The 14,207-nt window shown below is 46.2% G+C and overlaps 1 protein-coding gene across 5 annotated transcripts in view; it reads left to right on the top strand.

Annotated features, from left to right (window-relative positions):
* GRIK4 (glutamate ionotropic receptor kainate type subunit 4) overlaps positions 1 to 14,207 on the top strand; it is a 422,857-nt gene that overhangs the window by 281,589 nt on the left and 127,061 nt on the right. The gene's annotated exons all lie outside the window — the stretch shown is intronic.

Below are 14,207 nucleotides of genomic sequence, written 5' to 3'. Positions count from 1 at the left end.
AGAGTGGTACCATGTATCTTTAACCAGTTTCCTCCAGGAGTTGCATCTTACATAATGGCCATATGGTTTCAAAACCAGGACATCAAAACGTCCTATGTAGGTATATGTCAATCCCACTGTAACCAAGACACCATTTCATCACCACAAAGATCTTCCTCATGCCGCCATTTTATGGTCTCACCACCCTCTTCCCCACCATCTCTAACCCTTAGCAACCACTAATCCGTTCTCCATTTTGACAGTTTTATAATTTCAAGAATGTTATAGAAATGGAGTCATTCAGTATCTGACCTTTCTCACTCAGTATGTACGACGAGCCTGGAGACCATTCGAAGTCATTGCCTGAATCACTAGTTTGTTCTTTTTATTGCTGAGTCACATTTCTTGGTGTACATGTATCATAGTTTGCTTAGCCATGCTCCTTTTGGGAGACATTTTGGTTGCTTCCGGCTTGGGGCTGTTACAAATAGAGCTGTTAGAAACAATCATTCAGAGAAGAGGTTTATTTTATTTTATAAATGCATGAGATGTCAAGATCACTCAACTCAGTGGCCCTTCTGTGCAGATGTACTTCTGAGTACCTCTTATGTAATAGGGACCGGACCAGGCACTAGGGATTAAAATGGGACTAAGAAACGAAGCGAGCCTTGGAAAAACTCGAAGTACTTATTGTAGTGCAAAATGGTAAATTCTATTAGATGTGTGTACAAAATGCTATAGATCCTGAAGCAGGGGCCCTTTGCTCAGTGTGAAGCAGGCAGGAAATGCTTCATCAAAGGAGGGATCTTTGGGATCCACCCTAAAAGAGGGGTAAGGCTCTTCTAGATAAAGGAAGAGCATTTGGGGTTAAGGAACATCATATCCACATACTTGGAGATTTGCAAGGACGTGGCATGTCCAGGAGACAGTCACTTCAGACTTACCGACTGTTCCAGGGATGGGCATGACAGTTAATTACTAACCATTTATCTATTGACATCCATCCTTGAAGGGTACCCATTTAGGGGATTTAAGGCAGATCTCTATTAATTTTAAGATCCTTGCTAAGTTAGGAAGCAGAATACAGCCTCTACAGATTTGACTCCTAAAATGAGAAAGGTTCCCGAGAAGTTACGACTTTCTTGGTCAACATATGTGATAGGGTGACCTAGGAGATGCTACAGTGTCCCTCCCTGGATTTAGGGACCGGATCTCCTGAAATGGCCTGTGAGGTCAAGGAGATGCTCGCCCAAAGGGACAGCCTCGGACTCGGGGTGATTCTTATTCATTTCCAGCCATAGGTTTTTATGAACCGCTCTTTCTTGGGGCCGCTTCTTCAACCCTGAAGCAGCCTGAGGTCATAGAAGACCACACAGATCACATGTGCACAACCTGGTGCATGTTTTCCAAGTGAGCACACCTGTGTAAGCAACACCCAGATCCAAAAATAGAACCCAGCCAGCACCCCAGAAGTCCCTCTCCTGCCTCGCTCCCCATCGCTACCCTGCAAAATGTAGAACAGAAGGAATGTCTTTGTTTGCTTATTCATTTATTTTTTTCTATCCGGCACTGCTGCTGTAAATCAGAGCATTAACATGTAAAAAGGGAGAAAAGGATTAGACTAGTCCCAGAGCGATGCAGGAGCATTTGCTTAAAGTAAGGAGACGTCTGGGGGAGCCTGGGCAAGTTGGCAGAACAGTAAAAGGAGATTAAAGTACAATTGGGCTCCATCTGGGGACCCCGGGATGCAGAAGGGAGGAGGGGGAAGAGGCAGGCCAGAGGCGCCCCACATGAGGCAGCCGCACTCAGCAGAGGAGGACAAAGCTGAGCAGCCAGGGGCACAGCAGTGACTTAGCAGATGGAAGGAGGCCAGTGGTTTTGGAATGTGAGTTCCCCTGGACAGTGCCTAGAACAAGATGGAGTTGCTTGGCCTGGAGATTTTTTTCTTTTTTTAAGATTTTATTTATTTGTTCATGAGAGACACACAGAGAGAGGCAGAGAGACAGGCAGAGGGAGAAGCAGGCTCCATGCAGGGAACCTGGTGTGGGACTTGATCCCGTGACCCTGGCATCATACCCTGAGCCCAAGGCAGATGCTCAACCACTGAGCTACCCAGGCGTCCCTGGCTTGGAGATTTTTAAGAAGGCATCAGCCACACTGTGTACCACCACTGCCTCTTCTCAGGACTGATGATGATGAGTGTGACCATTTATCTAATGGAAAAAAGCACAGGCCTGTGAAGCCAAGTGACCCAGGTCAATGCCCCACTCTGTCTTAGATGCTGTGTGGCTTTGGGGAAGTCGCACTGACTCTCTGAGCCCGTTTTCTCATTTGTAAAATAGGGAAAGATAAAACCTTTCAAGGTCGTCGTAAAGGGAGGTAAAAATGCATTATTGAAAAGTACTACGGGTTTCTAAGCATAGTATTTTTTTTTTTTATAACACTGTGATACTTTCAAAGAGCTTTCTCCTTTTCTGGGGCCACAAAACGGAACAAGAGGAGCTCTGGGAACATGCCTCAGTCAGAGAGTTCTTTGAACCTAGAATTAACAGGATTCACACAGTTTGTAAGTTTGCAAGGAGAAATCAAAACAGTAACTGTATGAGTGATGATGGCCGAATAATATTTGAGAAAACAGAAGCAAGGCCATTGCAAAAATCAGTCAGTGGGAGAATATTCTGGAAGCCTCTGTGACTTTCTGGAAAGGACAGGCCCTGATTAAAAGGAAGGCAATTACTTTAAGATCCACTCTTCCTGCCCGATTGCTGTTGGAGACTTGGAACAGAGAAGGAGGGACGTTGTGCAGAGGCAATGAGTCACCCTCTGAGCTTCTCCCATCCTTTTTGCCCCATATACAGGTGCCACCTGGACTTTACTACTTATTTCTTCTCTGAATTCCTCAGGGCTACCTATTGTGGCACCGCTTTCTGAATCCTGCCATGGTGTTGCAGCAGTGCTCAGATTAGTTTTTGGAAAGCTAGCACTGTGAGCCAGAAAGGCATGGGCCTCGGCATTAGGCAGACGTGATTTAGAACTCTGGCTTGACTAGCTACGGGCTGTGTGATCCCATGCGAGTAACTTACCCTCTCTGAGTGTCAGAGACCTCGTCTGTAAGGGAACATTATTAATACGTGCCTCAGGAGATAGTATCCCCATAGCAACTGACTCATAATACAAATTTAGTAAAGAGAAAGTATTATTTTACAAAGTCCTCTTTATGCTTCCCATGTGCTGAAAAGAACAGAAGATACTTATTTTTCTGCCCAGCCTTTAGTGGCCTGTAAAAGCAACTCCAATAATGCCATTTTATTTATTTGCAGAGAATGACTAGAACTTGGTAGTTTAGGTGTTATACATGACTGAGTTGGCCATAGTAGAGTTTGTTTGTGTCTGTTCTCATTCTTCATTCCCACCTGGGCATTAAGAAAGCTGATTGATACTTCTATTGTTGGTTTTTTGAGGACCTGCCGTGCTGTTTTCCAGAGTGACTGCACCCCAGTGACATTCCCACCAGTAGTGCACAAGGGTTCCCCTTTCTCTATATCTTCGCCAACACTTGTTATTTCTTGTCTTTTTAAAATTATTATTTTAGCCATTTTGACAGGTGTAAGGTCATATCTCATTGTGGTTTTGATTTGCATTTCTCTGATGATCAGTGGTGTTGAGCTTTTCATGTGTCTGCCAGCCATCTAAGTACCATACGATCCAGTAATTCCACTTCCAGCTATATTCACCCAAAGAAAATGAAAACACTAATTCAAAAAGATATATACACCCTCTATGTTTATAGTAGCATTATTTACAATAGCCAAGATATGGAAGCAACCTAAGTGTCCATTGATAGACGGATAAAGTATATGTGTGGGGGTGTGTGTGATGGCACATTACTTAGCCATAAAAAAGAATGAGATCCGGTCATTTGTGACAACACAGGTAGACCTAGAAGGTATTATGCTAAGTGAAATAAGTCAGAAACAAATACTATGTGATTCTATTTGTACACGGGACCTGAAAAACAGAACAGATGAACAACAACAAAAATAGAAACTCAAACATAGAGAAGAAGCTGGTGGTCGCCAGAGGGGAGGCCACCGGGCGGATGGGTGAGATGTGTGAAGGGGATTAAGATGTACAAATCTCCAGTTATGAAAAAAACAAGTTACAGGGATGAAAAGGACAGCATAGGGAATATAGCCAATAATATTATAATAACTTTGTATGGTGACAGATGGCAACTACACTTATCATGGTGAGCATTGAATAATATATATTATTGTCAAATCACTATGCTAAACACCTGAAACTAATGTAATTTTGTATGTCAATTACATTTCCATGAAAATTTAAAAAAATTTTTTTTTTCATTTTAAAAAGAAGGCTGGTTGATTTAGGGCATCTGTAATAAATAAATCCAAGTGACTGCTATAGATTTGATCAGTTAATTACCCATCATAAGAGTTGGGAGAAAAATATCCATCATGAGTCAAACTTCTAAACCTTCAATTCGGTTGACCCTAGAGACTTACAGTTTTTCTCTCTGTCAGGGAGTGGCCAGTAGGTGAGTGAGTATGCCAGCCCTGAGCTTTGGGGGTCAGGATAACCGACACAGAAGAGGAGGTGAGCCAAAGCTAGCGGAAACTGGCCAGGAGGACCATGCAGCTAGCTACCAGGCCTGGGAGGTCCAGGGAAGACAGGTCTGGGAGCCTGGGGAAGGTGGAGGGGGGGAGCCAAGGCTCAATGACAGAGTGATAGTGGGGTGTCAGGCAATGAGAGAGACACTTCAACAAGATGGGAGAGACTGACATCTCCCTCTGTTCAGGGAGATGTCACTAGCAGGAAGTTCGTAGATGGTGAAGGCACACGGTTATAGCAAACAGTGAACAGATGTCCAGTGCTTTTGTTTATACGTCTATTTTGAAATGGGATTTAGAGTAGTTTGTGTCAGGGGTTCAGTTGGAAAAACAGCTTCTTGCCCTGTTTCTGGTTTTGATGGGTCAGAACTCAGTCCCAGCAGAGTAAATCTGATCAACAGAGGAATGGGCCTCTGAAGGTACCTGGCTAAGTCGGGAGCCTGGGGCAGAGGATTCATAACTTTATTGATAACTTTAGTGGTAAACTAAGAGCCACGATGTGCATTTGGTCAGAGATCAGGACAGAAACCAGAAGAAAGCAAGTCCTGGCAGGTGGACCAAGGTGAGGGGCAAGAGGCCAGGCCCAAATAGGGGACAAAGTGAGGCAAACAAGAAAATTATTCTGCAGAGTCACCAAAGACACAGATGATACATAAGCTATCTGAGAACCAGTTCCTGCCTTTGTACAGATTCTTCTCTTTCTTTTTTTGGTTTTCGGAGTGTTTTGAGTGTGGTGACACATATGTAACATTCCATTTGCCGTTTTAACCGTTTATAAGTTTTCGATTCAGTGGCATTAATTATACTCGCAGTGTTATCTGACCATTATCATTCTTCCTAAAACTTCTTTATCTCCCTAAACAGGAATTCTGTATCCATAGAGTGAGCAATAACTTCCCCTCCTTCTCCTCCTCCCAACCCCTGATAACCTCCTATTGGCTTTTTTTTTTAAGATTTTATTTATTTATTTATGAGAGACACATAGAGAAGCAGAGACATAGGCAGAGGGAGAAGCAGGCTCCCTGTGGGGAGCCCGATGCGGAACTCGATCCCAGGACCCTTGGGATCACACCTTGAGCCAAAGGCAGACGCTCAACCACTGAGCCACCCAGGCACCCTCCTATTGGCTTTTATTTCATATAAGTAGAATCAGACAATATTTGTCCTTTTGTATCTGGCTTATTTCACTTAGCATCCCAGTTTCTAGATTCATCCATGTGATAGCATGCTGCAGAGCTTTCTTCTTCTAAGGTGGTAAAATACACATGACATAAATTTTACCATTTTAAGCATACCAGTTAGTAGTAATAAAAGTTGTGCCACCATCACCACCATCCATCTCCAGAACTCTTTTCAGGTTCCTGAACCAAAACTTCACACCTATTAAACAACGACTCTCCATCCCTTCTTCCTCTCTAGTGCTGGCAACCACCTATTGCCATGAACCTGTCTATTCTACGTACCTCTCATAAGTGGTATTATACAGGATTTTACAGTATTTGTCCTTTTGTGAATGCCTTATTTCACTTGGCATAAAGTCTTCGAGGTTCATTCATGTGTCAGCATTTTCTTCCTTTTTTTAAAAAACTGAATGACATTCCACTGTGTGTATAGACCACATTCTGTTTATCCATTCATCCTTCAGGGGGTACTTGGATTCCTTCACCTTTTTGGCTATTGTAGGTAATATAATATGAGCACGAGTATCTAAATACCTGTTTGAGTCCCTGCTTTGTCATTTGGGGCATATACGTAAGAATGGAATTGCTGGATCATATGATAATTCTGTGCTTAATTTTCGAGGAACCAACACACTATTTTCCAGAGCAGCTGCACCATTTTGCATTCCCACCAGCAATGCATGAGGGTTCTGGTTCCTTCATATCCTTACCAATACTTGTTTTTATTTTTTTGTAATCACTGTCCTAATGGGTGGGAAGTGGTCAGATGTCTTTCTTATTTCTGTTTCGAGTTTGCACTTCGAAAGAAGTAAGACCACATGGCCAAATTTGAGAGTCCTGCTGATCAGGAAGCTTTATAATGAAAGAAAGTAGCCAGTGTGTAAAAACCCGGTCAGACCTGGTGAAAACCTCCAGGTTGGGAGCATCCTAGCTGTGTGTCCTGAAGCTCTTGGGGACCTCAGTTTCTTCATGTGTAAAATGGGAATAATTACATCCATCTCAAAAATTTTTGGTAAAATTAAAAAGTAGCTGTTGATAGCACCTTGTTTCTGATAGGTAATGCCAACTGCTATAACAGATAAACCCCAAATCCCTTGGCTTTATGCAATGGAAGGTTATTTCTCATTCAACTCACATCCCAAAAGGCTGTTCTTGGTCAATGAGCGGCCTTCCATAATGTCACGCAGAGGCCTAGGTTTCTTCTGGCTTCTAAATAAGTCCTCTTAGAGGCCAGGAATGGGAGAAAACCATGGAAGATCACACACAGGAGGATGATAGGGCCCAGGCCTAGGAGCGGCACCCTAGTATTTATCCTCACGGCTCCATTGGCTATTGCTGTTATGTGCCTGCACCTACTCGGAAGGGGGATTTGCAAAACGTAGTCTACTGTGTACCCGGGCAGAAGAGGAAATGGGTTTGGTGATCAGTTAGCAATACTGCCGTGTTATTAAATTATTAATCATTGTCACACATCTTTTTCATGTGTGCTGGAAAAGCAATTAGCATGCTGAGCCCTGGCAAGTCTATTTAGAGGGCAACTGATCCTGTACGTGGAAGTCTGATTAGCACCTTGATATAAGGGTATCAGCTCTGTTCTCACTTCAGGTCTACACTGGAAGTGCATGTCCAGGGGGGCTGCTGGCCTGGCCGTCCTGTCTGATGCCTCCAGGTGTGGCAGGCACGGGCCAGTTACAGGTTCCCCGAGCTTGTTCCATTCTTGAGTGTGGAAGGAGTCTCTGTCCTCCGCTCGGCCTCAGGCTTTGGCAGGGGAACTGCTGTTCTACAAAGCTGATGGAAGTTTGGATAGAGGACATGAGAAATGAAGGGCCTTTGGGCAAAGCCTAGTTGGCCGCTGAGACAGCAGAGATGCCATCTGAAGAGAGGAGGTGAAGGGGGAGGCAGAGTTTGAGCTCATAAATCTGTAGGGATTATCCAGCTACTAATGAACCCAGGGAGATTTGCAATCACTGCCTAATAGAAAAGATAAAATCACCCTAATCTATTGTCAGAGAGTACAGATGGGCCCTGTGCCAGGGGAAGGAGCTGCCGCCTTGGTGAAGAGAAGCGTAGAGACTTCAGGTTAAGAATCAAAAGTGGTGAAATGTCAACAAAAGGCGAGGAAGAATTGGGCCCTGGAATCGGGAGACTGTGTCACCTGGGCTGGCAGGTATTGCCGGTGGCACAGCTGGTTGGAGGCTGTCATGCCCCAGACAGGGCCCAGGGCTTGGTGGCCCTGGTATCACCACCATGCTCGGAGGGCAGGCTGCCATTTGAGGGGTGTATACGGAGGCAGAGTTTTTCCCTGGGGGAATGGAGAGAGAAGGGGCCAGGTGCTGGCTGTGCCATGTTGGAAAGCATGAGGAAGGGTTACAGCAGCAGGTGGCCTCATCCTATAGGGGATGGGCAGTGAAGCAGCTGTGGCTTCTAGTTACAGCCCTGCTGTGAAGCAGCTGAGTGACATACAGTTGACCTGGTGAAAACCTTCTACCTTCAAGGCTCTGTCGTAAGTGCTTCTCGGTTATTGTCTCATTTAAACCTCAGAACCATTCTAGCAGAAGGCAGTGTTTTATCCCATTTTACAGATGAGTAAGCTGAGCCCCATAAAGCTCAAAGTAGTGGAGCTGGATTACCCCAGGTAGTGAGCCCTTGACCCCTTCACTCTGTCGCATTTGTCTCCGCAAGCCATTGCTCCTTGCTGGGCTTCGTTTCATCATCTCTAAAATGACGAAGTTGTGTTATGTGATCTCTCGGGGCATTTTCAGCCCTGGATTTGTTCTATCCTACATGTTGGGGAGCATTTCACTTCACAGAAGCCTCAGATTGAGAATCTTTCCTGGAGAGGGAGAGAGAACGACCACGAAATTGAAGGCCCAGAACCTGGCCCATGGGAGCAGCTTCTGTTCAGCTAACAGCTCATCAGATTCCCAAAGAGTAGCCCGGTCCCAGTGAGTCCTGCAGGATATAACCTTTCTGTGCCCCTGTCTCTGTCTTGTTTGGGCAGAATGAATATATGCAGCCGATTTTTCTCCTCTGGGTTCATTTTATTGTCAAGCAGACCAAGCCTATGTTTATTTTTCTAAAGGTCTATCAGAGAGATTAGCCATAAGTAATTGAAATTGCTAAACTTATTACAGAAGGGGGAGCCAGGGCAGACAGGGAGGAAAGAAACCATTGATGCCAGAAGAAGGGAGCGTGTTCACTGCCTGTCCCTTCTGAACCTTGCTTTGGTGAGCCAGACCTGCCCATCTCTCAGGTTTTATTTAAATGTCACTTCCTGGAGGAGTCTCCCCTGACACCATGCTAGGTTGGGTCCTCTGTGACACTCTCACAGCACCCTGTGTTCTGTGTTTTATAGCATTCATCTCAAGTGCAAATTTCTTCTTCTGTGTCTGACCCCTCTGCCAGACTTTGAGCTTCGTGAAGGCGAGACCAAGTCTGTCCATCTATCCCTGTACCCTAGATGCCTACTGGCATGTAGTAGATACTCAATAAATATTTATTGAGTCAACAAAGAGCAGCTCATAACAGTGTAGAGTTCTTGGACCAGGAGGTCTGGCCAGGTGAGCTAGCTTACCTCCTTGCATCTGGTAGGAATTCAGCTCATCCCCACAAGCCCATGAGCACAAAAATCCTGCTCAGCCAGGAGGAGTTGGGCTCAGTGTCCCCTTTGCTGAGATGCGTCAGCACTTTCATAGGCTGTATGGTAACTACTCAGTATGGTGACTATGATGCCCTTCCTCCATTCTGGGCTGGACAGACTGGAAAGCAAGAATGTGCAGCCCTGTCAAGGGTGCATTAGTGCAGGATCCAAGAGACAGGGTGACACGGGGTTCTGATGAGTGGGGGCAGTGTCAAATCCTGAGCTCCACGGTTGGCATCATGAATGATCATTGAGGTAGGGAGAGGCTTAAGAGTGTAAAGATAATCCAGCTGATTGTGCTGAGTGGCCTATGTCACCTGGGGCTGCTTTCTCTGCAGGCCACACCATGCCCAGGCCAGCCTTGGCCAAGGGGCCTCTTCGGGCCAGCTCCTGACTCCTGGAACCAGAACACAATGGTCTTTGAAACAAAATGTCTCCTTCAGGTTTTCAAGGTCATTATGGAACTAGTCCTGTCTGCTGTCCTCATGGCTTGGCACATGAGCTTGGGTGGGCCTCAGGACTGTGTTCACACAGAGGATGGAAGCACGGTTTAAGGCAGACAGCCAGGGCCTCAGATCAGAGATGATGAGTTTGAAGGCAGGTGCTGTGATGCAATGTACACGGGGCACATTTCCTCATCCACTGGAATCTTAGTCTTCCCTTCTGTAAAATGGGATTAACAACTCCTAGAACATCATCTTGTGAGAACATGGAGACTTTCTAATGTTCAGTGGGCTGCTAGTAGAGGTTATTCCCTTCTCTCCTTCCTTTCCCATTTCCTTATTGGGGATTTCTACCCTTAGACCTCAGGTTCCTCATCTCCTGCCTCTCATTTTCCAAAACTCCAAAGCTAGTATCAGAAACATTTCAAAATTGGCCTCTCACCTAGTTAGAACTCCATTTCCTGTGGTCCTGGAACCCCTTCCATATACTTACAGTCTTTCCTGAAAGCACACTCCATGCACATACACACACAGCTAGCCAGCAGCTACAATCCATCAGTCAACTTTCTAGCGCCAGAACAATTGATTCTAAAGTGTAATTCATTGTAAAATTATTAAGTCTATCTACATATTTCACCTTTATTGAGCCTTTTAGGAGAACCACTTCTCACGATACAGTACACCTTGGTGAATAAATATGTTTTTAGTGTAACTAGGAAAAGAGTAATGGAGTGAGTGAAAGCTCTCCATATGTTTGTCTGAGCCTCCAAGGTACCACCCCCATTAAGTGCAAACCCTAAACAAATCTATCCTGGTCACACACATGGGTATGCCAGCATCTAAAGGAGAAGCTCTTACTCCAAAATTGTGCTCTCTGGCTGCTAACCCTCCTGTGTCTGTTCTCTGAGCTAGGTCATTGGTAGGGAGGGGGTGTATTCAGAAAGAGAAATGGCGGGGAAAATTAGAAGGAGATTCAAGAGGTATTGACTGAAGAATTATTCTTTGCATTCGCACTTGGGAAAATTGTGGCTGACTGCTGGAAGGCCCTTGGCCCAAGTTATAGGATTATAAAGTGGTTAGCCAGCCGTGATTTAGTAACTTGCCTTTGCAAAATGCTCAAATCAACTATACTTATTCAGCAAAGATTTATGAAGTGCCTACTGTGTGCGGGGGGAATGCAAGCTGCAGCATGGTACGGCTTAGAGAGCTCTGTCTGTCAATGCAAGGTATGGAGGGCCAGAGGAGGGAGCATTTAGTGCTTCTTTGGGAGCATGAGAAAGGTTTACAGATGTGGTTTCCTTTAATCGTTTATTGAAGGGATGGTTAGAGATGAGAATGGGGGACTGACACGTGGGCAGAGGTAAGGTATGGGTCTGAGCAAGAGCACAGTAGCACTGGGGCTGGAGCAAGGGAGTTGTGGTGTTGGAGAGAGATGGAGCCAGAGCCAGCAAAGCAAAGTTCAGGTCAGATGTAACCCCATCTGTCCCACAGAGTTGATGGACTTTTTGGGAGTCGCCAATGGCAGGCCCAGGATCTTGTGTTGGCTGTCCCGCTAACTGACCACACATATAACTTGAACAAGTCCTTTCTCCCCTGCAATAAACTAGAAGGTGTCCAAAGACCTCTCAACTCTGAAGTCCTGTTGACTCCATGGACTGGATGAATATATGATAAGTGGCTGAGTGACTTTCTGGGCCAGCCTGTTTCCCATGTGAAGCAGGTGACTTTCCTCTACGTGGCTTTTCAGGGTCCTGGTCTGCCATGCTTATCCCTCCAGTGGCCCCCCCAGCACCCCTGGCTTGTGAGCTCCCCCTTGCCCAGAAGCAGCTGTCCTGTCTCCCATGCCCAGCCTACGTTCCCTGATGGATGACGGGCCTCCCCAGTCTCCAAATCCAGTTTGTGCCAGTATGGGAATGGATGAGGATAGCATCGCCTTTGGGGACCTTTGAGAGCATCTAACTCAATCTCAGCATTTCACAATTGTGGAGAATGACTGAGGAGGGCTCATGACTCACCTGAGCTCTCAGAACAAGCCAGGAGTAGAGGGAGGAGGCCCACAGGCCCACACATTCCCCGGATCAGCATGAACTGAGCACTCACTGTCAGGGAGGTAGCAATGAATAAAGTCCCATCTTCGAGGAGATCAGACTAGAGGGGGAGATAAATTATTGTAAATCAAATAAATTATTATAAATTGATGGATTAAGTAAAGTGATGAGGATATTCATGGGGCATTTGGGGGCCATCAGAGGGACCCCTGGCCCAGTCTGACAGGTTCAGAGAAGGCTTCCTGGCGGTGGCTACACCCAGAGGGCCTATGGGGATTAGCTAGCTGGAGATAGGGGATGAGCAGGACATTCTCTGAAGGATACACACAGTTTAATGTCTTAACAACATTTGCTCTCTCTCTCTCTCTTTTTTTTTTTTGGTATATTTTTTTATTGGAGTTCAATTTGCCAACATATAGCACCACACTTAGTGCTCATCCCATCAAGCACCCCCCCAATGCCCATCACCCAGTCACCCCATCCCCCTGCCCCCCCCACCCGTTGATTTCCCAGAGTTAGGAGTCTCTCATGTTCCGTCACCCTCTCTGATATTTCCCACTCATTTTCTCTCCTTTCCCCTATAATCCCCTTCACTATCTCTTATATTCCCCAAATGAATGAGACCATATAATGTTTTTCCTTCTCTGATTGACTTACTTCTCTCAGCATAATACCCTCCAGTTCTATCCACGTTGAAGCAAATGGTGGGTATTTGTCACAACATTTGCTTTCTTAACTGAGGCCTTAGCCAAGGAAGTGGACAATGGAAAATCGTGATGTTGGTGAGGAAGGCATTTGAGGATGGGGAGAACCTTTCAGAGCCTTCATTATGTCACACACAGGCAGCCAACTTTCCTCTTCTGTGGAAGGCAGGGGAAGAGGGAAGGTTGAGTCCCACGTGGACCTGAGCTAACACTGTGAGTGGGATGGTGGCTTGTCACAAATGCCCGAGACACTCTGGGCTCACTTGGATAGCTGTTGACAGTTGTCCCCCTTGCAAGGTAATGGGTGCCACTGACCTGGAGAGAGAATTGAAGCCAGGGCTGCCTGGGGAAAGGTAGGGAGATCTGGCCAGTTCTATTGGCAGGGTGGCCCTGAGGTGCTCATGAAGCAGTGTCTAATAAGTACCTGATGGGCCAGCAATTCGGCCTGGACTGGCAGAGTGGCCCATTCTCAGCCCTCCCCTATGGGTAGGGCCTTCCAAGCCTGAGCCCTGGGGAAGAAGCAGCTCCTTCCTGGAGAAGGAAAGCTGCTGGCAGCAGTGGTGGCTGTCAGGGGGACAGATGACAGTGGGCACAGGTCTGGACCCAATTCAAGATGCCCTGTAGTATAGATTAACTTCAGCTGGAGCTCCAGGCAACCCTGGCCTGGCAGGGCTCATTTCTAATACCCCATCCACCTGTGTTACTGCCACTCTTCAGCTGGCCACTTCTTTCTCAGAGCTTCTGAAACTTCTCTCTCCTTACTCTAGAGAGTACCCAGTATAGGGCTGTGGGCCAAGAGGCATCTGACTCAAGCCAGTGCCTGTCTGGGCTGGCGGGTGTGTGGCTACTCACCAAGTCATGCTGGGTAAGGATGCTCCCCTTGGCAAGCCCAGAAGACCACAAGAATCATCCCAAGCTGCATTGGAGGCTTCTCCAAGAACTGCCATATTTGAGATACTCCATTTGTGTTTGTTCATCTGCTCTCTACCCAAAGCAAGAGTTGGTCTCAGCTGGGGCTGATTAATCAGTCTATCTGAGGAGGGGAAATGAGGCATTGTTGTCAGTCATCCTGGAAGAACCAGGCACCAGTAGCAAGGATGCAGGATCATTGAAAATGGAAATGACCCAATTAGGCCTTTATCCCAGAGCCTTGGGTTGGAGGGAGGAGCCTGGCACCTGCACTTCGCAGTGGGCCCTGGTTTTTAAAGCCGAGGCAGGAGCTTCCAAATACACTTGAATCCTTACCACGTGGGGCCGCGGATGTGAAAGCAGAACGAGTATTGCCAGGAAAATCAATGGAAACTGAAGAAGCATTCGATAGGGGGTTTAGAGACCCTAGTGGAGGTGAAAAAAAACTGTTTCGCATCGGAGGAGCCAATTATCAGACAACCTCTTTGCTGATGTTTGACAAACAGCATGACAGTGAACGTGGGTCCCCCGGGACTCTCAGAACTAAGGTTGAGATATTTGTGTATCATCCATTTAATAGAAATTGAAACTTGTTCCTTGTGTCTGCCCCAACACACATACCCACACACGCACGCACACTCTCTCATCAACGTCTGTGTGTGTCGCTGACTG

Source organism: Vulpes vulpes, chromosome 12, assembly GCF_048418805.1.
Source record: "Vulpes vulpes isolate BD-2025 chromosome 12, VulVul3, whole genome shotgun sequence".
Classification (NCBI taxonomy): domain Eukaryota; kingdom Metazoa; phylum Chordata; class Mammalia; order Carnivora; family Canidae; genus Vulpes; species Vulpes vulpes.
This window is presented reverse-complemented; position numbering and strand designations above follow the sequence as displayed.